Source organism: Gymnodraco acuticeps, unplaced genomic scaffold, assembly GCF_902827175.1.
Source record: "Gymnodraco acuticeps unplaced genomic scaffold, fGymAcu1.1, whole genome shotgun sequence".
Taxonomy (NCBI): Eukaryota; Metazoa; Chordata; class Actinopteri; order Perciformes; family Bathydraconidae; genus Gymnodraco; species Gymnodraco acuticeps.
The window spans coordinates 951,591-976,608 of NW_022992344.1; positions in this window are offsets into that span (position 1 = coordinate 951,591).

The following is a 25,018-nucleotide window of genomic DNA, read 5'->3' on the forward strand; positions in this document are numbered from 1 at the left end:
ACTGTGAATGTCACTCGTTATTAGGGTTGGGTATCGTTTGAATTTCCACGATTCTGATTCCGATTATACTTTTCGATTCCGGTTCTTAACGGTTCTCAATTCCGATTATTTGAGGGGCAGGGTAAACAAATTATACATGCTTCTTCCACCAAAAAAATTTACATTAATTCGAGAAACTGTTACACAGGTTAGTTTACAGTAATATTCACATTAATCAGTCTGTTTATATTCACTGCTATGTAACTGTAACCTGAGAACCACTGAATCTACAACAGTGCAACAGTCCAACTTTTAAAGGAACCCCCCCATTTAAAAACAGTTCTTGTTGAGAAAAACAAGCATATCTGCCTTCTCAGGCATACCGGAAGAAATGTTTGAACATTTTAAAGTAAAATGCTTCAATCTGGTGCACTTTAAGCAGAATTACTAGAGACTAGATCTAGGGGGTACAACTCTAAACACCCATATGAAAAAGATCGGTTTACATTTTAATAATTAAATAAGTATGTGAACATAACCAATAACCTACCATAGCCAATAACAAATACATGTAACATATTCTATTTTTGTTGTTCATTCATATCTTATTTTACTATTTTATTTAAGCATATTTTTTTATCTCTCCAGTTTAAAACGATGTCTGGTTTACTGTCCAATGTTTACCTATAGTATACATTGGAATGATTTCAAACTTGTTATCCCAATAATTATAAAGGAGTGCCTTGGAAATATGTGTTTACATAAATTGTGATCAAAACGTTTGAGACCCACTGAGATAACTTAGACTAAAGTGAACTATCTAAACACAGAGTCCTTTACCTCACTGAGCTGAAGTTATCAGCCTCTCTGTCTGACTCGAGAGGACTCTGCCTCCACATCATTGTAGAAACATCTTCTTCTTCCGTTAGAGCAGCTAGCACCAGATACTAATAACAACAGCGCTGGTACCGGTGCACCCTCCCTTTCTCCCTCGCTCGCTCCCACTTTGGCTGTGAGCTGCGGGTGCCAGATAAGCCAACATCCCCCATTTTCATCACTTGCAGCGCCCATCGTACAGGGCAAATGTAAAGTGTAACCGGGATGAAAAGGGTGTTACATTTACTTAATTATGAATGTTGTTACATCAAGGCCAAAAATTAGGATGAGCACCAATGGTCAAAACATTTTGTTTCCCTCCCAGAGCAGTCAGCGCAGCGCCTCCACAGATCTGGCGCCCTAGGCGAACATCTATAACGCCAGTGCGACGAGCCGGCCCTGGTCCCAGGTTACGCTGTAGGAAGTGTAGGTACAACGTTACATTTCCCGCCCCGCCGCAGTCATACAGTAGGCTACGGAGAGCGGCGAGAAACATTTCCTCAGGCATCGAAAAGCGGAACCGAAATTCATATTTCTAAATGATGCCGTTGGAATCGAAATGTTGGAACCGGTTCCAAACCCGAACCGGTTCTCGTACCCAATCGTACTCGCTATCTCTCCTAACAGCGCTCTTATTATTGTGAGACTCCCGGGGGCAGATGCAACATCTTGCAAGAAACAGCGTCTCAAGGCTTCTTAACATTTAACAGCCTATTAATGATGCATACCCACTTAACGGGAAGAAACTCAGCTAACAGACTGTAGAGGAAACTTCTGTGTAGCATGCAGTGGAGTCACCGACTCAGGAAGGAGACACGGGAAGAGTTGGAGCTTTGATGTCAAACCACTGTGATTTATTTGGAGTTGGTACCAGAGTATTCACATCACAAATCCAAGAGTCAGAGGTTCTGACTTCACGGTAGAGTTGCCACGTCAATTCTGGAGAGCCTCTCTCTTGCCAGCCCATCTAACTGGTTTCGCAGAGAGTAAACAACATATTTGAGAAGATAGCCTAAACAGTGTGGGAACACTGAGCTACTTGCGTCGGACACTTATGACCTCGAAGATTTTACCTTGGAGTCCACAAATACAGAGAAGGAAGTGTCCCAGTGTACCCACAACACAGACCATCTGTATCCCAGTATTGACCGGACTGTGTCCTTAAAGAAGGTAAACAGACATCAAGGTTTGTCCTGTATGTTACAAATTGGCATCTTATGATAATTATTTCCATAACACAGACGATATTAACCATTTTACCTACATAGAACGGAAGTCCAACACCAAGACCCAAGAGTCTAAAATCAACACTTAGCGAAACGGGCTAACTGCTACTTTAGCACATAACTGGCAAAAGCGATATTTTCTACATCATGTTATCTGCACACGACACATGAAAGCTGAGATTCCACAGATTCCATTGGTATAAGTCTCATCACTGTACGAGCAAAACTCACTGAACTAGCAGCCAGGAAAGAGCAAGGAAACAACTTCACTTTACGTAGCCATGATGATAATTGTCTTACCTTTGCTGTTTTGTGAACAAAGGTTGTGTTCAAGGGCATAACAATGGTTAATCCAATGTCTCTGTGTAAATGATTACTGATAATCCATCATTACAATTATAAATAATAAACGCAATAAACGGATTATAGAGAGCCGAAGTCCCTCCCTTTCCGGTGGAAATCCATGGGACCTTATTTCGGAAAAAGTATGTATTGAAATGAATGGCGAGAGAGAAATTATCTTTCGATCCCGTTTTAATTTAAAAAATAATTTCCAAGTAAAAAAGTCACAGTTTGTCATAAAACTGTTGAAATACAAGACTATGAAAAATACACAACTAGAAAGATTACAAATCCAAGTGATGTCAAAATTATGACCATAATTGTCATTGTTCTCCTCCACTAAATATAAGAGATAACTAAGATAAGATAACTTTAACAAGATGCCTGTGTGCTTTGTACCAGGTTGTAATCATACCAGCAGTGGGTGTTGCTCATTCTTTCGCTTCCCGTCTAATGAAAGGACCAGGAGTGATTGGAGCAAGTTGGCTACCTAGTTATTAGCAAGCACGTTAGTTAGCATTACAGCCTTAGCCTTGTCATTTGTATTAGACTTAACATGAAGTAACCCAAAATGTTTCTACAGGGTTGCCAACTTTGGGTACCTGGCTGGAGTGAGATTTTGATATCATGGGTTTAATTACACATATGTGCACTAAATGATTGCTATTGTGTCAGTAGCGGGACCTTAGCATATACACAATATTGGACACAGACTATAAAGGGCACAAAGTTTCATTCACTAATGAAAGTCAAACACGTTTGTTTTCACTGTTTTATTGTGTGCCTGTCGTGATAAGCAATTCATTGACTTATTGTACGATAAATAGAAATGAACTCGATACATTGCCATTTACATGAGGATGTGACTAGCAGTTTGAAAGGATGTACTTGAATTATTATTATATATTATCATTTTGTCAGTGGTCTAAAATGGTCATACAACGGTGCCGACAATATTATCGTTTATCGCAATAATTTCCGGGAAAATGTATCCAACCAAATTAATTATCGTGAGAGGCCTATACATGAAACACACACAAATCTACAGACTTACTCCAAACTGCCAAATATATTAATTAACACACTCTCATATACACTTTGACTCTATTTTGGCCTATTAGAACAATAAGCAGCAGACTTTTACGTTTTTATCATTTCTACTGGATCTTAGATCTGCGCATGCGCAATACGGGTCGGGGATTGACCAACCGGCTCCCACTGCTCTGCTGCCTGTTAACGTTGTTAAGAGTGGTGGGGGTGGGGAGGGAGCGGATCGATAGCTTGAGCAGCTGTCAACTCAACATTGTAAATAACCAACCAAAAACGATCGCCGGTTCATCTTGTTTTTGGCGTGAGAATAGTTTGGGCAGCGTGAGAGCGTGAGATTGAGAGTGAAAGCGTATGTCACAAGCCAGATGCGTGAGAGTTGGCAACCCTGCATTCTATAATACACTGTTTAAGCCTGGATGCCCCCGCACCCGGGGGCAGACATGCTAATGCTACATTAGCGTCGGTGATCTTTTCTACTTCATGCCATCTGCACAAATGGTTAACATTGAACATTAAAAAGATCAGGCAGTTCAGGGAGAATCGAAGGAAGGCAGGCAGGCAGCTTTGCATGACATTATTCTGGACGTGTTTCATTGTGGTAATAGTGAGGGTGAGTCAATCCCTATTTTGGCAAGACAGTAGTGGCGGCCATCTTGGTGTTGGTGACGTGTGTTTTGCGAGACCAGAGAAGTAGTTAATCGAGCGGTTTCACACAAAAAAAAGTATTACTTCACAGTTTTACGGCAACAACAAAAACAATGTTAACTTGCAAAATTATCTTTTAAAGGAAGGATGGTCTTGGGCTCTACAGCAAGGAGTTCTGGTTCGAAAAGGCGAGACAAGGCATCAGGCTTTTGATTCTGGGAACCGGGGCGAAAAGAGAGGGTGAAATTGAACCTACTGAAAAATAGAGTCCATCTGGCCTGGCAGGAGTTGAGGCGTTTAGCCTTTCTAATGTACTCCAGGTTCTTATGGTCGGTCCAGACTAAGAATGGCTGCTCTGCCCCCTCCAGCAAGTGTCTCCATTCCTCAAGAGCAGCTTTCAGAGCTAACAGTTCTTTATTCCCCACATCATAATTCTTCTCTGTCGTCGTCAACTTACGCGACAGGAAGGCACATGGGTGCATCTTGTTGTCTTCACCGGATCTTTGAGACAACACCCCTCCAATACCCTCATTGGAAGCATCGACCTCGACCACAAACTGGCGCTGGGGATCCGGAATGGTGAGTATGGGAGCTGTGGTGAACCTTTCCCTGAGGCGCTGGAAGGCGACGTCAGCCTGGGGAGTCCACTTGAAGGGAACCTTAGGAGAAGTGAGAACATGCAGAGGAGCAGCAACAGAACTGAAGTTTCTAATACACTTCCTGTAGAAGTTTGCAAACCCCAGGAACTGCTGAACCTTTTTCCTGGAGTCTGGTGTTGGCCAATCGGAAACTGCACTGACTTTGGCAGGATCCATTTGCATCTGGTTAGGAGATATTATGTATCCTAAAAAAGACAGTTTCTGCATGGAACTCACATTTTTCTGCCTTGACATATAATTGATTCTCAAGCAGTTTCTGCAGAATATGACGGACATGGTTAACATGGGACTTAGTGTCTGGTGAGAAAATCAAAATGTCATCGAGATATACAAACACAGAAACATTCAAAAACTCCCGCAAAACCTCATTCACAAAACCCTGAAACACAGCCGGTGCATTACACAGTCCAAAAAAGGCATTACAAGATACTCATAGTGGCCACTCTGAGTGTTGAATCCTGTCTTCCACTCATCCCCCTTCCTTATTCGAACCAAGTGATATGCATTTCTTAAATCCAACTTGGTGAATATCTTGGCAGTCTGAAGTAGTGCGAAAGCAGAGGATAGCGGTTCTTTACCGTAATGTCATTAAGAGGACTGTAGTCTATGCAGGGTCTCAGAGAACCATCTTTCTTTCCTACGAAGAAAAACCCCGCTCCAGCTGGGGAAGATGAAGGACGGATAATCCCTGATTTGAGAGAAGAGGAAATGTACTCATCCATTGCCGCTCTCTCGGGCCTTGAGATTGAATACAGTCTTCCTTTGGGAATGGGAGCCCCCGGTAGGAGATCAATGGGGAAATCAAAAGATCGGTGAGGGGGCTTTCGATTTGTTAAAGGCTTCCTTTAAATCGTGGTAACAAGGAGGTATTTTCTGTAGATCAGGATAGTCAGGGTGATCTATAATGATCCTATCTGGGTATGTTGGTGCATTAACAGAGCGTGAATGTTTACACCTGTTAATACAATCCTCTCCCCACTCCTTAATGTTCCCTGAGCGCCAGTCAATGTGTGGGTTGTGAATTTTTAACCACGGAAAACACAAAATAATCGGGTGCTGAGCAGATTCGAAAATGTGAAACTGCATAACTTCTGTATGGTCCTTATTGACGGTGATCCAAATAGGCTCAGTGCAGTGGGTAACAGTCAACAAAAGACGACCGTCTAAAGCAGGGGTGGGGAACCTCCGGCCCCCGGGCCGAATACGGCCCGCGAGACCATTTGGTACGGCCCTCGAGGTAATTTATAAACACACGCAAAAAAGAAAAAATTAAAGAAATCTAGACCGCAAACAAATTAAAAAAGCGAGTGCCTGTGTTTCCTGGCCAAGGTCAGGGTCCTTGAACACAACACGAGCCTAACGTGTCTTCACGTGGTATATGTCTCGTCTGACAGGGGTGCAGTTCTGACGGAGAGCACCAGAACACGGCTCCGACACTTCAGATAAGGAGCCGTACACATGCCGCAGTTTTTCCGTGTCTGTGTCTTTAGTTGAAAGCCCAGTGGCGATCTGTTCATCTGTCATTCTGATCCTACAGTCAATCACTTTGTTGTTATTAGCATCTGGTTAGCTAGCTATGCTAACGAATATAAGAAGCTTTTTCTACAACCAGTGAGGTAAAGGCACATCTTTATATGATCATTATAGTTGTAAAAAAATAAGAGAATAAAGTAAACAGGTATGAAATACTATATGACAGTAAAAAAAAGTTGTTATTAATAAACAAGAATACAGTTTGAAAGGAGAGTGATTTGTAAAATATCCATAAAGAAAAATAAATCTGCTTCCAGTTCTGTTTCATATGGGTGTTGAGAGATGTATCCATAGATCTCCTAATGTTGCTCTCAGTGCACCAGATTGATGCTTTTAACTTCAACATTTAAACAAAAATCTTCCCGGGGGAGCATGCCCCCCGGACCCCACTGGAAGTTAGGTCCCCCCCCCCCACTTAAATCATGTCCACATGGATAGGAAACTAAATACATTTGCACACATCTTGTGTCCATATCTTTCTGTTGTGATGGTCATGCCACAACCGTGCACGTGCATGCATGCGCGAGTCATGGTAAGATATCTGGATTAAGAGGTTGCTTTTTCTTTGCACAGCATGAAAGAAAGGCCAAATTAATGGGCTGTGATTTTAGTTTTTTTAAGCAGAGGTCAATAATTTGTACGGCCCTCGGAGGATGTTGAAAAAATTGAAATGGCCCTTGAGGAAAAAGGTTCCCCACCCCTGGTCTAAAGCACTGGCGTTAATAGGGCGAGATAGCGGAACAGTATTTATTTGTAGCTGTTTGACTATGCCCCAGTCCATAAGACTGTCGTCAGCCCCTGAGTCTATGAGCACTCCCTGGTCAATGGCCTGATTGTTAATAAAAATGTTTACCTGAGGAACAGGTCGAGGAGGGAAGTCTGTGGGAAGCTTGCTCACCAGCGCCCTCCTCTTGGCTGGTGAGCTCGGTCTTTTCCCGGACATAAGGAGAGTTGGTGATCCGACTGGCCACAGTAGAAACAGCAACCCTCCCGAAGGCGGCGCTGCCTCTCCTCCAAAGAAAGCCTGGTCCTACCCAACTGCATGGGTTCGTCTGAGTCAGGCGGAGGCGCTGTCCTCTGACGGTCCGAAGCCGTGGGCAGGAAAACTTCCCCGGCGGAGCGGCTCTCCGATGAAAGCCCTGGAAACTGGGATGTCCGTCACGGGTGCGCCGGCGTTTTCTCTCCCTCTCCCGAAATCGGTTGTCGATCCGGATGGATACAGTGATGAGTGGCTCCAGGTCTCGTGGCACCTCCAGAGGAGCCAGCTGGTCCTTTATTGGATCCGAAAGTCCAGTCAGGAAAGCGTCACGAAGAGCCGGAACATTCCACCCGCTGTCTGCTGCTGCCGTGCGAAACTCGATGGCATAATCAACCACCTGACGGTTGTGCTGGCGCATCTGAAGAAGCCTTCTGCTGGCCTCTGTTGCAGGTGACGAGTGGTCAAAAATGTGACTTAGTGTCTAACTTGGGTAGATTGTGTCAGCTGGAGTATTGACAAGTAAATTCTCAGCTGTGGATGTCACCGGAGGAGCAGTCTGTAGGTGAATAACCCAATGATTCATTTGTGTAGTCAGTTGTTGCATCTGTGTTGAGATGTTTCCTTGAAAATCTGCCTGGCGTCCTTCCAGCTCTTTCCTTTCATGGGCAGCTATGCCCAGCTGTTCCTCGTGGTAAAAAATGCTCCCGCCTTGTGCTGACAGAGCGGCGTGAAGCGTTCTTGAATCGGCTGGGTCCATAATGGTCAGTTCGTTCTGTTAAGGACTCAGACACTTAGGAGGTAGGACCCAATTGCACGACCCGGGAGACAGAGGTAAAGTATTTGTAAGATACTTTATTTTATCAAGAACAGCAAAAATGAACAACAAAAAATGGTCTATCAATCTCTAGCTGAGATGACAAAAATGGAGAACAAAATGAAAACGCTCACGTAGTGAGGATCAAAACTTTTACAAGAGCACATAGAGAGCATAGACCTGACTGTGGCAAGAGACAAGAGCAAAGATCTGACCATGGCAATAGACAAAAACGAACTGACACTGAACACTGGGAGACAGGGGAATTTAAACACAGGGTAACAAGACACAGGTGGGAACAATCAGGGGCGGGGCTGACACTGATGAGCACAGGAGACACAGAAGGGTTGACAGGTGAAAACAATTAGGGCTGGTGCTGATGAGTCTGGAATGACAGGTAAACGGTGAGTGACAAAACAAAACAGGAAGTGGAAGACAATACAACCAAAAAACAACATAAATCTCAAAACAAACATTTAATAAACTATAAATGTTTTATATCCATGTAACGGGAAGAAACTCATCTAACTGATCTTTTTTTTTTTTAAAACCCCAAAATGCTAACGCTGATCCTCTGAATTAGCAACGAGCAAAAAATGCTAACAGATTACTACACCGAAACTCTTTTCCGTTTCCAGATGTCAGAGCGAGAGATAGGTTCACTCTGATGCAAACCTGCATACGCAAAGCCCCCACTTTTTTTTATACCATGTGTGTGTTAGGGGAAATTCCCCTTTGATTCCACTTGCTCTAACGGTCAGAAAGAGATGTCAATCACCAAAATCGACCAATGGGTTCCAGAGAAACGGTAAAACCCCCATTTCCACCCAAATCACCTCAGAGGTGGAGTTTGTTTTGCTAAACCTCTCTAAAAAGGTCAAATGTCACTTGTTTTGCATAAATCTTGATACAGGGTACTTATTATATGTTGTACTTTGGATTCCTAAAGCTTTTAGTCTACTAACCCATCATCCAAGGGTAGTTTTCACTATAAGTAAAACATAATCTTTGGACGGACACTATAATTTACAGTTTTTTTACTATGTTCAATCTGAATTTTCTTTAAAATAAAAAACATCTATATTGATTCTGACTTTTCTACATCCAACTCACAGGTTTATCATTACTTTGAGAAAAAAGATTATTAATTTTGTCGTTTTAGAAGGGAAGATATGGTCATTTGTTCTAGAAATGTCATTTTCGAGCCTGAGACCTGAAAAACAGGCTTGGGGTCTAACAGGTTAATCTTCACATATTGTAATCATGTCTATAATTTTGAGCACCAAATTATTGAAAAGTATCGATAAGAGTATCGAAAAATACCGGTATCGATAAGCAGTATCCTAACGATACCCATCCCTACTCACCTGGTACAGTAAGAAAAGGATGTAAATGTATGAGTGTTATGCTGTTTTACATGTATATGGATCATTGCTTTGCTACTAAAATTAAGTAAAACATAATTTAAAACCTTTACCTAGGAATTCGAACAAGCATTACAAAACAAAAAGGACATCTTATATTGAATAAGATGAGAAACTACAATTTAGAAATGAGTCATTACAAACCACTTGAAGTCAAACATTGGATATTTAATCATTATGATAAAATAAAGTGCAGGGCCTGCCTCAAGCTGTACATCGCTTCAATGTCAAAAAAATGCTTATCGTGTTGAAAAGCCCATCCCCAACTTAATTCTGCATTTCAACACCTTAGGGAAATAACAGCTTTATTTCCTCCCAGGAGGCCAACTTCTTCACTGTCAACCCTAACATGATTTGCATACCCGGTCAAGAGGTCACAGACTCAGCGGCAGAGTCTGACATTTTAATTCTGAGCAGACAGCAGACAGTGTGCCCTAGTCCTTCCCTAACCCGTCTTCAGCGCCTTGTTTGAAAGGCCAAGTAATGCCGAACATGGTTGGTATTCATCAGCCATATGAAGCACAAACAAACTTTACTTGTTCAGCTGACATTAAATCACTGCTTCAATATGAAAGTGTGTCCCCAGGTTGAGTTTTTGTGTTGTTTTAATAAACTTTTCTTTAAATCGTGGCAAACAAGGTACAAATGTTGGTGATCATAACTGTTCACAAAATAAAATAATAAAATTGTTATCTTTAGGCAAAATGTGTTCCTTGTTAGGTTTAATTACATTTTCTGTACCAAAGTAGGTAGTGGAGGGAAATTAAATAAAATGCGTGGCAGTGAATGATTCCCTTAGAAATCTTCAGAATTTGAATTTTTCCATTGGAAGTAAACAGTTAAGCATGTGTTCATCATCACAAAAAATTGTTTCCTGTACAAATTAAGGATGTTAGCATTAACGCATGTGATTAATGTGGAAACCATAACGCAATAAAAAAACATTTACGCAAATGTATCACATGACCAGTTTTGCCCCAACTTCCTCTCGTAATTCCAGCACGGACGTTTACTCAAATAAATACCAGGGTTGCCAACTCTCACGCATCTGGCGTGTGACACACGCTTTCACTCTCAATCTCACGCTCTCATGCTGCCCAAACTATTCTCACGCTAAAAACAAGATGAACCGGCGATCGTTTTTGGTTGGTTATTTACAAGGTTGAGTTGACAGCTGCTCAAGCTGTCGATCCGCTCCCTCCCAACACGTTCTCACTCCCAACCCGTCACATGTTGAGGGACGGTCAGGGCCCCTCCCCGTCACTCTATTACGGACAGCGTACCCCTTGGAAGTCAGTTTTCAACGGGCATGGCGTCCCAGAGACCTTCATAGACCTCCCATAGCGTTGATAATAGACGCCATGAGAATGCTCCCCGACGGTCGGTTGTTATTGTCAATATTAATATAATAATTATTTATTTTTTAATAGTCACACTCGATTTCGCCGATTTTCTTGTTGCCCCAGCTGGTTGACACCTCTTTTAGCAGAAACAAAGGCTACATTAATGTATTAAATCGATGTTAATCCATGTGTGTGGTTGTGGAATTAATGGACGTGCCGTTGTCCGTTACAAACTCTTCAACGACAACCCTAATTATATTTAAAAACATTTTAGAAGGCCTCATGAAATGCTTTAATGTAAATTTAAATTTAAATGTGAAAGGATGTGTGTAATGTGGTGATTGACATTATTCACCCACGGATCTATGGGTTGGGGTATTGTTCCGCACGGACATTTTAGTTAACCGGACTTCCTGTTGATGTGAAATCCGAAAACATTTTTTTTAAATAAAATACTTTATTCCGAGTTTGCTTGCTTTTCTCTTTGGAGGTCATCACATAACGGCATTGTAATACACGGTTCGGCTGGATTAAATATTACATATCTTCCGTCGTTTGCTATTTATAGAGCCCTGATGAGAGGACTTCTCGACAAACAGGAAGAACTGCCGCCAAAACTGAATATGTGACGTGGATCATAAATATATCAGCAATTAAACAAAATCTTCAATTTATCTTCACAATATAAGTCTCCTTGCAGTATCAATACTAATTCGGCTGACTTTTATATTTGATCCAATCGGTATATTGGTATATTTACACCATAACGGTGCAAAGCTGATAGAAAGGGACACCTGGTGGTTAAAGCACGTTATTGAAATGTATTATTTTTATTATTAGATATTAATAGGAGACACAGACAGACAAACTAATAAGGTTTTATTTAAACATTAAAGAATACTTTAGGTTAAGGTCTTATTTTGAATAAGAAAAAAGCTTTGGGGGTATACATATTAAGCCTGACAAAGTACTAATATATTGCCTTCCTGCAATGTTAACTACTGTATGTTTAAGCACTTATTTTAACTGATATTATACGTATTATACTCTTATAAGATGTATGTAGATAGTATAAGAAATGTGCAGAATACGACAGTTTAATAGTGGAGGTATACACACATATTGATAGATGTCTTGTAATGCACTGTTGAGGAATCTGCTGCGACCCAAGTTTTTCATCTCCGACCTTGTCAGGTATTGAATATTCAATAAATAAAGAACACAGAATTATTCAATATAAAACACAGAATTTGTGTGATTATACTAAATGATTTACAAATAAACACCATTGCATATTTACAACTGTTACACATGCTGATGTAACGCAAATGTTTCCAACTTAGGATCAATAAAGTATATCTTATCTTAAGATGATCGATGGCTACTGCCATATTTGCCTCTGAACCTTGACAAGTGCATGTTTCAGGCTTATCAATTAACAACAGGAGGGGTCACAGACATAAGACCAGCTGTTAAATAAAGCTCTTCTGACCTTAGCTGGCATGTGGGTATATTAATGCTGCCCATTATGGGCACAAGCAATTTTCACCCATTTATTAATTATATGTTTTAAATTTGAGTGTTTCCTATCCCCTAAACCTCCAGGGATGTACACAGTTTAATACTGGCAACTTCTTATTATGGGAAATACGAAAACGTCTTTTAAAACTATAGGTTACTTACGTAACCCCAGTTATCAGAGTAACATGAAGTGAGATGTCTCACTATGGGATGTGCCTCAACGCGTATGCAAACAGAAGCATCAATCTCATTACGCCAATCCTGATTGGCTGGTGATCTTGACGTCAACGTCAGGGAATCCACCCACCCTTTAAGTAGCTTGCGCTACGACGCAGCGTCATTCAAAATAAGCACCTCTTCTCGCTTCGCCTTAGCAAGAAGGGCCGTCTGGTGAGACATCTCACTTCATGTTACTCTGAGAACTGGGGTTACGTAAGTAACCTATAGTTCTCATTCATAACACTCCGTTCGATGTCTCACTATGGGATATTGAAACTCCCGTATTGCTAGACATGCTTATCTCGAAAATCACTAAAAATAACCAGAACTTAACAGGTAGAACTCTGTCTCAACACGGGACTCAGCACTGCGTGGGCCACACTTGGAGCAGAGACATCTAACCTGTAAAAGCGGACAAAAGTGAGCGGCGAGGACCAGCTCGCTGCTGCACAAATGTCTTGGATGGAAACACCCTTGAACAAAGCCCAGGATGTAGCCAGTCCACGAGTAGAATGAGCATGCAGGCTCGTTGGTGCCTGCAAACCCTGACTCGTATAAGCCAGAGCAATCGCTACCACAATCCAGTGGGAGAGCCGTTGCCTGGTAACGGGCTTGCCCTTCTGCGAGAGCTTCCTCCACCAGGTCTCTCTATGACTGTAAGTGGAGGGTGTTTGAGGAGTGGTGCCTTCATAAAGGACACATCTCTTTTCAATGTCCAGGATACAAAGAGTAGGTCATTACAACGAAATTATTTTTGACCTGTCCATATAGATGCATAAAGCACAAACTGGACACATCAAATTCGGCCGCTGTTCCTCAGAGGAACACAGCGGCGGAGGAAATGCCACAATGTCAATGGGGGTACATGAGCCAACCACCTTAGGTATAAAGGCAGGGTTGGGCTTCAGCAACACTCTCGTTTGCCCGGGGCAAACTGTATGCATGAAGGATGTACAGAGAGCGCATGAATGTCACTGACTCGCTTGGCAGATGCCAGAGCCAGTAACAGCACTGTCTTCAGTGACAGGTGTTTCATGTCAGCTTCTTCCAGGGGTTCAAATGGAGGTCGAGTGAGCCCAACTAAAACCACTGCCAAGTCCCATAAGGGCACCAGTGACCTGGAAACAGGGAGGAGCCTGCGAGCCCCTTTCATAAAACGGCAGACCAAAGGATGTTGGCTAGCTGTCTTTCCCTCAAAGCCCACATGGCATGCAGCAATAGCAGCCAGGTACACTTTGATCGTAGATAAAGCTCTGTGTTTATCAATTAAGTCCTGTAGAAATGATAAAATCACCCCGACAGGACATTGAAAAGAGATGTGTCCTTTATGAAGGCACCACTCCTCAAACACCCTCCACTTACAGTCATAGAGAGACCTGGTGGAGGAAGCTCTCGCACTCTGAATAGTGTTTATCACCTTCTGAGGGAGCCCCACTGTATTCAGATTGTACCACTCACGGGCCAGGTCCATAGTGCCAAGCGCTCTGGGTGTGGGTGAAAGATCGCCCCCCCCCGCCTGAGACAGTATGTCCCTGCGTAGTGGGAGCTGCCATGGCTGCCCGCACAGCAGCTGATATATCTCCGCCAGCCAGTACAATGCATGCCAGTGCGGAGCTATCAGGATAAGTGTGTGGCGTTGTTCTCTCACTCTGGCCAGAGTTGGGGGTATCAGAGCCAGGGGTGGGAACGCATACAGAAGGACCGGAGGCCAAACGTGCGCGAGCGCGTCCACGCCTAATGGTGCGTTTAAATCGCACATTGAAAAGAACAGCTGACATTGAGCATTTTCTTTTGAAGCGAACAGATCTACCGCGGCTCGGCCGTAACGCACCCACAGCTGACTCACAATCCTTGGATGTAGAGTCCAGTCTGCATATAGTGGTGCACCTCTGGACAGCAGATCCGCCCCGAGGTTCATCACTCCTGGTACGTGCGTCGCTCTCAGAGAGAGGAGACATCCGCAGCTCCATAAGATCAGTTTGCGTGCCAGCATGTGTAACTGGAGAGAACGCAAACCCCCTTGGCGGTTTATATACGATATTGTGGTCGTGTTGTCTGTCCTCACGAGGACATGATGTCCTCTGAGAAAAGGCAGAAAGCGTTTTAGGGTGAGGAACACCGCTAAAAGCTCCAGATAATTTATGTGTGACCGTTGGAGGTCTCTGCTCCAGAGACCCCTCACAGGTCGACCTTCGTATATACCCCCCCAGCCCATCAGACATGCGTCTGTGGTGACCACCTTCCGCGATAGGACAGTACCCATAGGCACGCCCCGTACTAGAAAAGTCGGGTGTAGCCAGTGGCGCAGAGCCATTACGCATTTCATAGTGAGCGGGGTCCAGTCTGAGGGCAGCTACCCAGCGCTGAAACTCCCTCATGTGTAAGCGTCCCAGTCGTACCACCAGAATGGCTGACGCCATGAGCCCCAGCAACCGCAGACATGACCTGAAGAGTACAGTCTGGGCTGGAGACAACATGCTCTTTTCTGTGTTTATTACAAAACCCAGGTCGAGCAGGTGTTTTACGAGGACATTCGTCTGCATAATAGCCTCTTGCTCCGACTGTGCGAGAAGGAGCCAATCGTCCAGATAAGTTGCCAGGCGAATACCCTGTTGTCTTAACGGGGCTATCGCGGCTTCCGTACACCGTTTAAACACTCGCGGGCTGAGAGACAGACCGAAGGGTAAGTACTCTGTACTCGTAACAGACACCCTGAAAGGCGAACCTCAGATATTTCCTGTGTGGGTATTATACTGGGATGTGGAAAAAACGCATCTTTCAGGTCGACTGATGTGAACCAGTCGTTTTGGCGCACGAGACGCAACAGAGATTTGTGAGAGAGCATTCTGAATTTGTATCTTTTGAGATATTTGTTCAGAGCTCTCAAATCTAGTATAGGCCGAATTCCGTTCCCTCCCCGTTTGGGAACGAGGAAATACTTGGAATAAAAGCCGCTCTGACTCTGTTCGGCGGGTATTATCGATATAGCCTTCTTTTCTAGTAGCGAGAAAATCTCTTGCTCTAGAATATGGGCCGACTCTCCCCGGGCCTGTGAATACAGAATGCCCGAGAAGTGGGGGGGGGGGGGGGGGGGGGGGGGTGACAGCGAATTGGAGCCTGTAACCCCATGTTACTGTCTTGAAAACCCAAGCAGAATCTGTGAGCATCCTCCACTTTTCGCTTCTCAAAGCGAGCGGAGATGTCACAGCTCTGTCGTCTGCCCTCAGTGTCTCTATTTGTTGTGTTATGGGGCCCTCTAGTGTCTGAACACGGTGGTACCCCAGGTTGACAACCCCGGCCGACACTTCGCATGTGCCTGGCGGTGGGGCCTTCACAATCCCGTCTATTGTCCGCCTTTTGAGAGAGGCCGTAGCCGCTCTCAAAAGAGGGGCAGACGACAGACTGTTTATTGTTTTTCTTTTCATTTTTATTGACTGTGCCCTTGGCTTCAAGCCTGGAAACGACAGTGGAAAATGATTTATTTTGAAACAACAATGATAACATGTGTTTGTGTGACTTAAACAGGCAGCGGAACTTGCTGTCTTTGATGTTAAGTCCATTTCCCTGATGGCGCGAACTTGAGGATGACGTTCTGGCATCACTCGAGGCGGTGGGAAGATAGGGGCGTGGTGGCACCCCGAAAACACATGAGCATCCAACACTGGAACGTGCTCTGGAGCTGGGGAACAGGAAACTTCCAGCTCCTTCATCGAGGAGAGGAGAGGAGGCTGTCAGGCCGCCCGCTTCTTCTTCTTCCTTGCCTGGTCTAATTAGTTAACTCTCTACAGCTGATGGGCAACAGTAGACTGGCCCTGCCTATATTGTAATGCAGGCTTGAGTGCCCCTACTGAGACCTGAGTAGCACGTTTAGCTTGAGCAGATCTGAGATTTAAAATCTCTCAAAAGCGCCGTTTGAGCTACAATAACTAAATAACTACAGAACAATTATACAGAGTAGAATAAATGAAACAGAGATGTCTAATTAAACAAGAATATAACTTACAGTGGTTGCTGCGTCAATAGGTATTGTCGTCACCCGGTCCAGATGCACACTGAGTTCATCAGATTTTAAATGCGGTATTTAAATGCTTTTTTAGCTGAAAGATGACTGAGTCACGCTGTTGTATTTCACGCAATCAGTAGACTGGCCCTGCCTATATTGTAATGCAGGCTTGAGTGCCCCTACTGAGACCTGTGTAGCAGGTTTAGCTTGAGCAGATCTGAGATTTAAAATCTCTCAAAAGCGCCGTTTGAGCTACAATAACTACAGAACAATTATACAGAGTAGAATAAATGAAACAGAGAAGTCTAATTAAACAAGAATATAACTTACAGTGGTTGCTGCGTCAATAGGTATTGTCGTCACCCGGTCCAGATGCACACAAGGATAATTATGTGTTATTGTTGAGTAAATAACAGTGTGTGGTTTAGAAAAGAATACAAAATTAGAAGTAAAAACGATGAAACAATACAGATTTCAGTATTCTGAGCCCCTACTCTCCCCATAACTGACGGCAACAAAAGTCCTACATTATTCAATTAAAAAAAAGAAGTAAAAACAATAAGTGTGGCTTGATATTGAGTAAGAAAAAGGTTGATAAACGCTGTGAGAATGGATCTACGGAGAGCATTTCGCCGCGATCCCAACTCCTCTATTACCAACGTTCAGGGAGCTCTATGCAAGTCAATGGGACGCCCTGCCCGTTGAAAACTGACTTCCAAGGGGTACCCTGTCCGTAATAGAGTGACGGGGAGGGGCCCTGACCGTCCGTCAACATGTGACGGGTTGGGAGTGAGAACGTGTTGTCTATCCCCGCCCCCACCACTCAAAGTTAAGTGCAAAGTCTGAAGTGAAATGTGCCAACGTGACAGCCGTCTTGGTGTGTGGTGCGAGACGGGAGATGTAGTTCATTGAGCGGTTTCACACAAAAAAAGTGTTACTTCACAGTTTTACGACAAATTTAAAAAAAAAATGACTTGCAAAATTATCTTTTAAATTGACAAACATCATATGTGTAATACGTGGCACAATTCAAACGGGATCGAAAGATAATCTTTCTCTCCCCATTGACTTCAATACATAATTTTCCCGAAATAAGGTCTCATGGAGGTCCCCCGGAAAGGGACGGACTTCGCCTCTCTATAGTTCTACTAGGCCAAAATAGAGTCAAAGTGTGTGTTAATTCATATATTTGGCAGTTTGGAGTAAGTCTGTAGATTTGTTTGTATGTGTATGTTTCATGAATAGGCCTTTCACGATAATTAATTTTGTTGGATACATTTTCCCGGAAATTATTGCGATAAACGATAATATTGTCGGCACCGTTGTATCACCATTTTAGACCACTGACATCATGATAATATATAATAATAATTCAAGTACATCCTTTCAAACTGCTAGTCACATCCTCATGTAAATGGCAATTTATCGAGGTCAGAAAAGTTATCGAGTTCATTTTTATTTATCGTACGATAAGTTAATTAATTGCTTATCGCGACAGGCCTATGCACATAATACAATTGTGGAAACAAACATGTGTTTGACTTTCATTAGTGAATGAAACTGTGTGCCCTTTATAGTCTGTGTCCAATATTGTGTATTTGTATATATTGTATATATATCCTATATATATATATATGCTAACCCCGGTGAGATGATAGTGAACTGTTCATGAACTTGTCATGAAAAGTTCATGGAATATTAGTGAACCATATTCATGAACAGCTCATAAACAGCTCATAACAAAGTTGATGAACTGTTCATGAAAGTTCCATGAACATTAAATGGCACTAGGGCAGTTCATGAACTACTCATGAAACTCCTGTTCTGGAATGGTTCATGAACAATTCATGGAATATGGTTTTAGGCAGGTTCATGAACAATTCATGAAATGGAGTTTTCAGTGAGTGTAGGGATATTCAGTATTCAACCAAGAACATTTCAAGAATTGTTCATGAATTAACCATGTTCATGAACATATCAAGAACTGTTCATAACAACTTCATGAACAGTTCATACCCAGTCACTGAATATAATTCAATGGCTGGCTATGAACTGTTCATGAACTGTTCATGTACATGAACCATTGACTGTGGGTCAATTGGCAACCATAGAAAACAACAATTATGTCAATCACAATGGAACTTTATTCAAATTAACAAACATACATGTATACAGGTGGAGCACTACAATTAATCCTATCACTATTTGAAGCACAGTTCTTGACACTCAGGTGCACACATTGTTTTGTTACGGGTCCCAAAAGCTTGGGTACCACAGCAACAATAAATGATTTCTGTAGAAAACAGAAAAGTGCAGCAGCAATAATTATACACAGGATCCGGTTGATCGTCTGGATTGCTTCTTATTCAAAATTCAAAGTACACAGTTACATTCAAATAGCTGTACTTTACAAACATCACATTTCTCCATTTAAGTTATCCGTCTGTCACAGTCCATTACTGTATCTCAAGGAGAAATTCAACATAGTCAATATAAACACATAACGCTATCAAATAATACTTTCTATCAATATATCTATCTTTACCAAATATAACATATTATGGAGATCACAAAAATACACTGTCAATGTTAATAAACAAAAAACAAGGCAATGTGCCTGCAAGACCTCACTCAGGTAAACAAAACATATTACCCGTGCGCAGCAGCTAACCTGCCTGCGAGCCTTCGCTCAGGTCACATTTACCCAGGCGCGGATGAAGCCCGCGAAAATGGCATCTATTGTTGCCGACAGTTTAGTATTTTTAAAATACCGTTACTATGTCAAACATGCTCAAAACTTTCTGACACACTCTCCTAAACATCTCCAACATCATATCTAATTCACACAAGTTAACATCGATCATTTTCATCATGTACTGACCTGTAGAAAACAGAAAAGTGCAGCAGCAATAATTATACACAGGATCCGGTTGATCGTCTGGATTGCTTCTGACTGAGGACGGGGCGGAAGTGTCCCCCCTAAAATAACCCAGATGTCACCGCTCACCTGCCAAAGGTTCCACCTTGGCGCTACTTACTCGTACTGCTTCTCAAACAGTACAGATAAACCATAAAATGATATGAATGTCACCAAAATAAATACAGATAATGTTCAGTTTCAAATGCACTATTGTTTTGTTTTAAGATTAAAAGTTTTAAAAAAATAAAGAAATGTTCAAATAGATGAATATTCAAGAGGTCTTTAAAATCATCACACTGATCATCAAAAGTACATAAAATGCTCATGAATATTCAAAAATATTCTGAACTTGCCACAATCATCCAAAATTCATGAAATGCTCATAGTCATGAAAAGTTCATGTAATGCTCATGCAAACTTTTTGGGGTTTTAATTATAATTTTGTGATTGGCTGGATCATGAAAAGTTCATAAATTGCTCATAAAAGTCTGTCATGAGCAAACCAGGAACTTTATATGAATGAACAATGTTCATAAACATTTCATGAACTGCTCTTTAAAATGGTTCATGAGCATTTTAAGAATTTTGGTTCATGAACATGACAAGTGAACATATAATGAGTTGTTCATGAATGTTTCATGAGTGCTCATGAACAGCTCATAAAGTCATGAACTCCATCTCGCAGGGGAAGGTCCCGCTACTGACACTGTCATTGACACTGATACTGTCATTTAGTGCGCATATGTTTAATTAAACCCATAATATTAAAATCTAACTCCAGCCAGGTACCCAAAGTTGGCAACCCTGTAAATACTAGTATGTAATTTATCATGATTAATCACAGATTTGTACTGTAATTAATGCAATTCCATTTTTTAATCCATTGACACCACCACTACAAATGTGTTGTAATTGAACAAAGGGTCTAAATATGAGGGTTTTGTTGTTTCTGTAGTTCAGACCTGAGAATATACATGAGAAAATGAAATGGACAATCTATCAGCTTATAAAGACCTTTAAATTTGGTAAAAGTGAAGTATCAAGTTAATGGTTGGTGTTTTTTTGTGATTATCTTTTACTTCTTGACCAAAGCAATAGGCAGGCAGCAACAAGCATTGACTGTAGAAACTCCTAACATACAAGAACATATCACTCTGTCCTTGTCAGTAAGGGATTCTCTGCACCATGTGTCCTTCAGAACTAATGATGCCATTTAAATTAATTCATCTCAGAATGATGAACTAGTCTGTGCTCTTTCCTGTAAGTTATGTATAGTCACATGCGTGAGCAGATCCATATGACCACAACTCTGTAAAAATACCTGTCAATCTGTCAGGTGTTTGTTTTTCCAATTTTATTTTTGGAGTTTTCCCTGGCCCCGCACGGAGACGAAAACGAACCAGTCATTTTCAAAAAAGTCTTCCGTCCACACGGAATCGGCTCAAGAACGTGTCCGTCCACATGAAAACGCTGGAGACGCTGTAGTACATATGCCGGGCCTGTATGTGGCGCTGTACTTCCGCCACAAAATACACCAAAAGCAGCAAATAAGATCGACTACGATTATTATTATTATTATTATTATTATTATTATTATTATTATTATTATTATTATTATTATTATTGTTGCTGATGGTTGTGGTAGAGGAGCTCAGTGGCGTTTTTATATGTACAAAAGTGGTGGGGCACAAAAAACTTATATATAGATGTCTATATATAAGCTTCTGCGGTGAGGTTGATGGCTGGTGAGGCACTGGCACTGACTCTTCAGGTTTACAAATATTATATTTTGACCTAAATCAAAATATAATATTATTTTCAAAAGCTTTTTTTGTCTGATGCTTCGATTAATTTTAAACAGACAGTTCAACAAAAGGATACCCAAAAAATGTAATTTTATCATTTAAATATTGAATTGTTCTCTCTTATGGCGCGTTTCCACTGCAGCGGGTAGCTCGCTTTAAGCGTGCCGAGCCGTGCGGGGCCCGTTTTTGGTTGCGTTTCCACTTGGCCTAGTACCGGCTAGCGGGTCCTAATTCACAGTTTTTCTGGCCCCATAAAATCGTGGTTCTAGGGCCAGGAACAACCAGGCTGAGTCGGGCTGAGTATGCTAAACTAGAGAGAGAATCGCTGGCAAGGGGGCTACAACTACAACAAGATGAACATATTTGACCGTGATTTAATTGTAATGCACGTTTAAAAATTATGCTGAAGTAACAACATACTGATACCGGTTAGTAAAAACCATGAATTAATGCTTTGACAAGTCTGCAGACAGACGGCAGGTGAAAAACCCTTTTAAAATGCGTGTTTTCTAAATGGAGCTTGGCTAAGCTAACGTTATATATGCTCCGACCGTCCACACTCACAACAACGGCCTATACAGACATAAATAAACCAGCGACTGTATTCACCATGACACAGGCAGGTGTGGTTTGTACTTTTTTAACTTTTGTCTAGTTTCTGAACAGATATGAAGAGCCGTGAGCTCTGAGTGCTAAGAAAAAACGGCTGTGTTGTTTTTCTGGGGCTCTCATTGAAGATGACGTCACGGCTCCGCCTACACTGCGTTACTATAGTAACTACCCCAGTTCCTAAACTGTAATGGAAGCGCAGCATTAAAGTGAGCGCCTAACCAAACCGAGCGAGGCCGAGCGAGGCCTGCAGTGGAAACGCGCCATTAGTAAGATCCCATTTTCAATACAATTGCGGTCTTACCTTGACTTGAAGATGAAGTCCATTTGCCTATCCTTCTGGACAAAAATCTCTATTACTTTTTTGTAAAAGTCCTCCTTATCTTCTTGTAGTTTCAAAAGTCTATCATAAATCTAATCGATAGATTTATGATTAGAAAATTATAAAAGTAGGGTAGACATGTGGATATTATCTGGCTGAACAAAACCTGCATTTATCTAACAGGTACGTTTCCCACAGATCTTGTTTTGAGCTATTTTCTAAAATCCTATGGAGAAATCTCATTGCTTTTTTGTGGAGGGAACCCATGCGCAGCTTACTTCCGGGTTTTAGGACGCGTTTCTCGTCTCCTCTTCACACACCACTTTTTTCACGAAACACATACTTACAGTATAGGGGTGCAACAACTAATCGTCTTAATCGATTAAAATCGATTACCAAATTAGTTGCCAACTAATTCAGTCGTCGATTCGTTGGTGACGTCATCACGTGTGTTTTACGCGCCGTTAAGCTCCGACGTTAGCGGTCTTTTTATCGGTACTGGAGACATTTCAAAAATATATGTCATGTATTATTGCTACAAAAACATTATATCGCAGTTTTAGTGTCGCCAACTCGTTTCTAATATGCAAAAAGACAAACAAATGCGTCTATGATGTATTTTCGATCTTTCTCTCCCCGTATGTGTGCGAGGGGGCGGGGCGGTTTACACACACGCGGCTGCTACATGCATGCAACACAGAACGCGCTCCGAGGTGGTTAAACTTTACCCGTCTCGTTGCTCGTTGCCTAAAGTGCAATAAGAGTTCAGCATGTAAAGGCGCGAACACGAGCAATGTGTCTAAACATTTATCAAAAGTGCTCCACATCCAGATGGAGGAATGCACCGGGTTCGTCTGTCTTTCTAGCAGCTCTGTAGTCAGGTGTTATGCTAGCAGCAACACACGGAGTTAACACCATGATACAAACATGGGTTAATGATTAGAGGAAACTGAGTTTCAGCTATTCTGTTCACAGTTCTGTCATCACATTATTTAATACCATTTGTTAAAACATTGTTGTTTCTTTTGATGTGAAATATTATTTATTTAATTTAAATAAAAAGCAATGTTAGTTTTGTTCACAATTTGTTTAGTTAATTTAATAATATATGTATTTTTGAATCAAGTATTCATCTTTATTGTCTTGTTAGTTTCCACATGCCTAAAACAACCTCAAGCTACATCTAAAAGTTGATGGCTAAATAAGAGCGTTTGAGAAATTGTGCAAGGCATACAGTAATAGTCCGAATAGTCGATTAATCGTTTCATTAATCGATAGATTAATCGATTATCAAATTAGTCGTTTGTTGCAGCCCTACTTACAGCCAATCAGTTCTGAAGTATGTGAGATGAGGTATGGTGGGGATGGCAGCTCAGTGCTGCCATCCCCACTGAGCTGCCATCATTATTTTGTTGGCACACACATTAAATAGGACAATACTCTTGGCATGCGCAGTGTAGTTTTTACAGTCACCGTTTACTTAGACAGTGAGAGGGAGGGCCAAGATCGGGTTTTGTCCCACATGGCTCTAAACCAGAGGTGCCCAACCAGTCGATCGCGATCGACCGGTCGATCGCGGGGAGATTCCCAGTCGATCGCGAGATGTGTCTAAAAATAGAACAACAATATTCAGTTTTATCGTTAATGTCCTATAACATAATCTTCCTGTGCCAGAATAATGCACTTAAACGCATCAAAGCTTTGTGATTGGCCGGAGTGACCCCATGTGTCGGGGCGTGGCTTGTGGGCAGTGGGCACCAGGGTGGGCACTAGTTCGCTGACGTTGTCCGTGTCAACAGGAGTGACAGTCCGCACACACACAAGACCGCAATGGCAGAAGCAAAAAAGCCCCAAATATATCATTTTCACTCCGAGTGGGAGGATGATTATTTTTGTATCTATTCCAATTCAAAGTCCATCTGTCTCATCTGCACTGCGAGCGTGGCTTTATCGAAGAAGGGTAATTTAGGAGCGGCATTTCAAAACAGTGCACAAACGCTACGAGACGGAATTCCCTCCTAATTCTGCCCTACGCTCCCAAAAGGGGAGGGACCTGAGAGGACAGCTAAATGCACAGCAGTCCATTTCCACCAGGCCCAACAACAAGAGCAAGGCTGCAACCATAGCATCTTATCGTGTCAGTCACGTTCTTGCGAAACACATGAAGTCTTTCAAAGACGGCGAAGTTGTGAAAGAAGCATTCCTGGAGGCTGCTGATGCACTTTTGGGGGACAGTAAAAATAACAGTAGCATTTCAACAGGTTTTTGATATAATAAAAACTCAAGTTAGATATCGTTATTAATCAGCTGTAAGTTTTAGTTTGTTTGAACCTATTCATTATAATTATTGTACAAAATGGTATAAGAATGCAAACATTAAGATCTGTTCTGTTTAAATTGATTATAGACTATTATCAATTCAGGTTAAGAAACTAGTGTTGCTTGCATCCTATTTTAAAGACATTTATTTTTATACTCTACTAAAATGCAACAAAAAAAAAGGGTTTGATTCTATTAATTTTGTCTTTTTTATTGCACTTTGGCAGCAGATTCCTGTGTAGCTTCAGATCTGAGTTGTCTTATTAGTAAGCCTCATTTATACGTTTGTAGCAACACTATTTTTATATAAGGACAAAGAAAGAGTTCAGAGTATTTTCTTGTTTTCCTGTGTCATATGTGGCAGCACTGTTCAATGTTTCTTGAAAACATTACCCACTGTAGTATGTGACGTGTGAATAAACTCCAACTC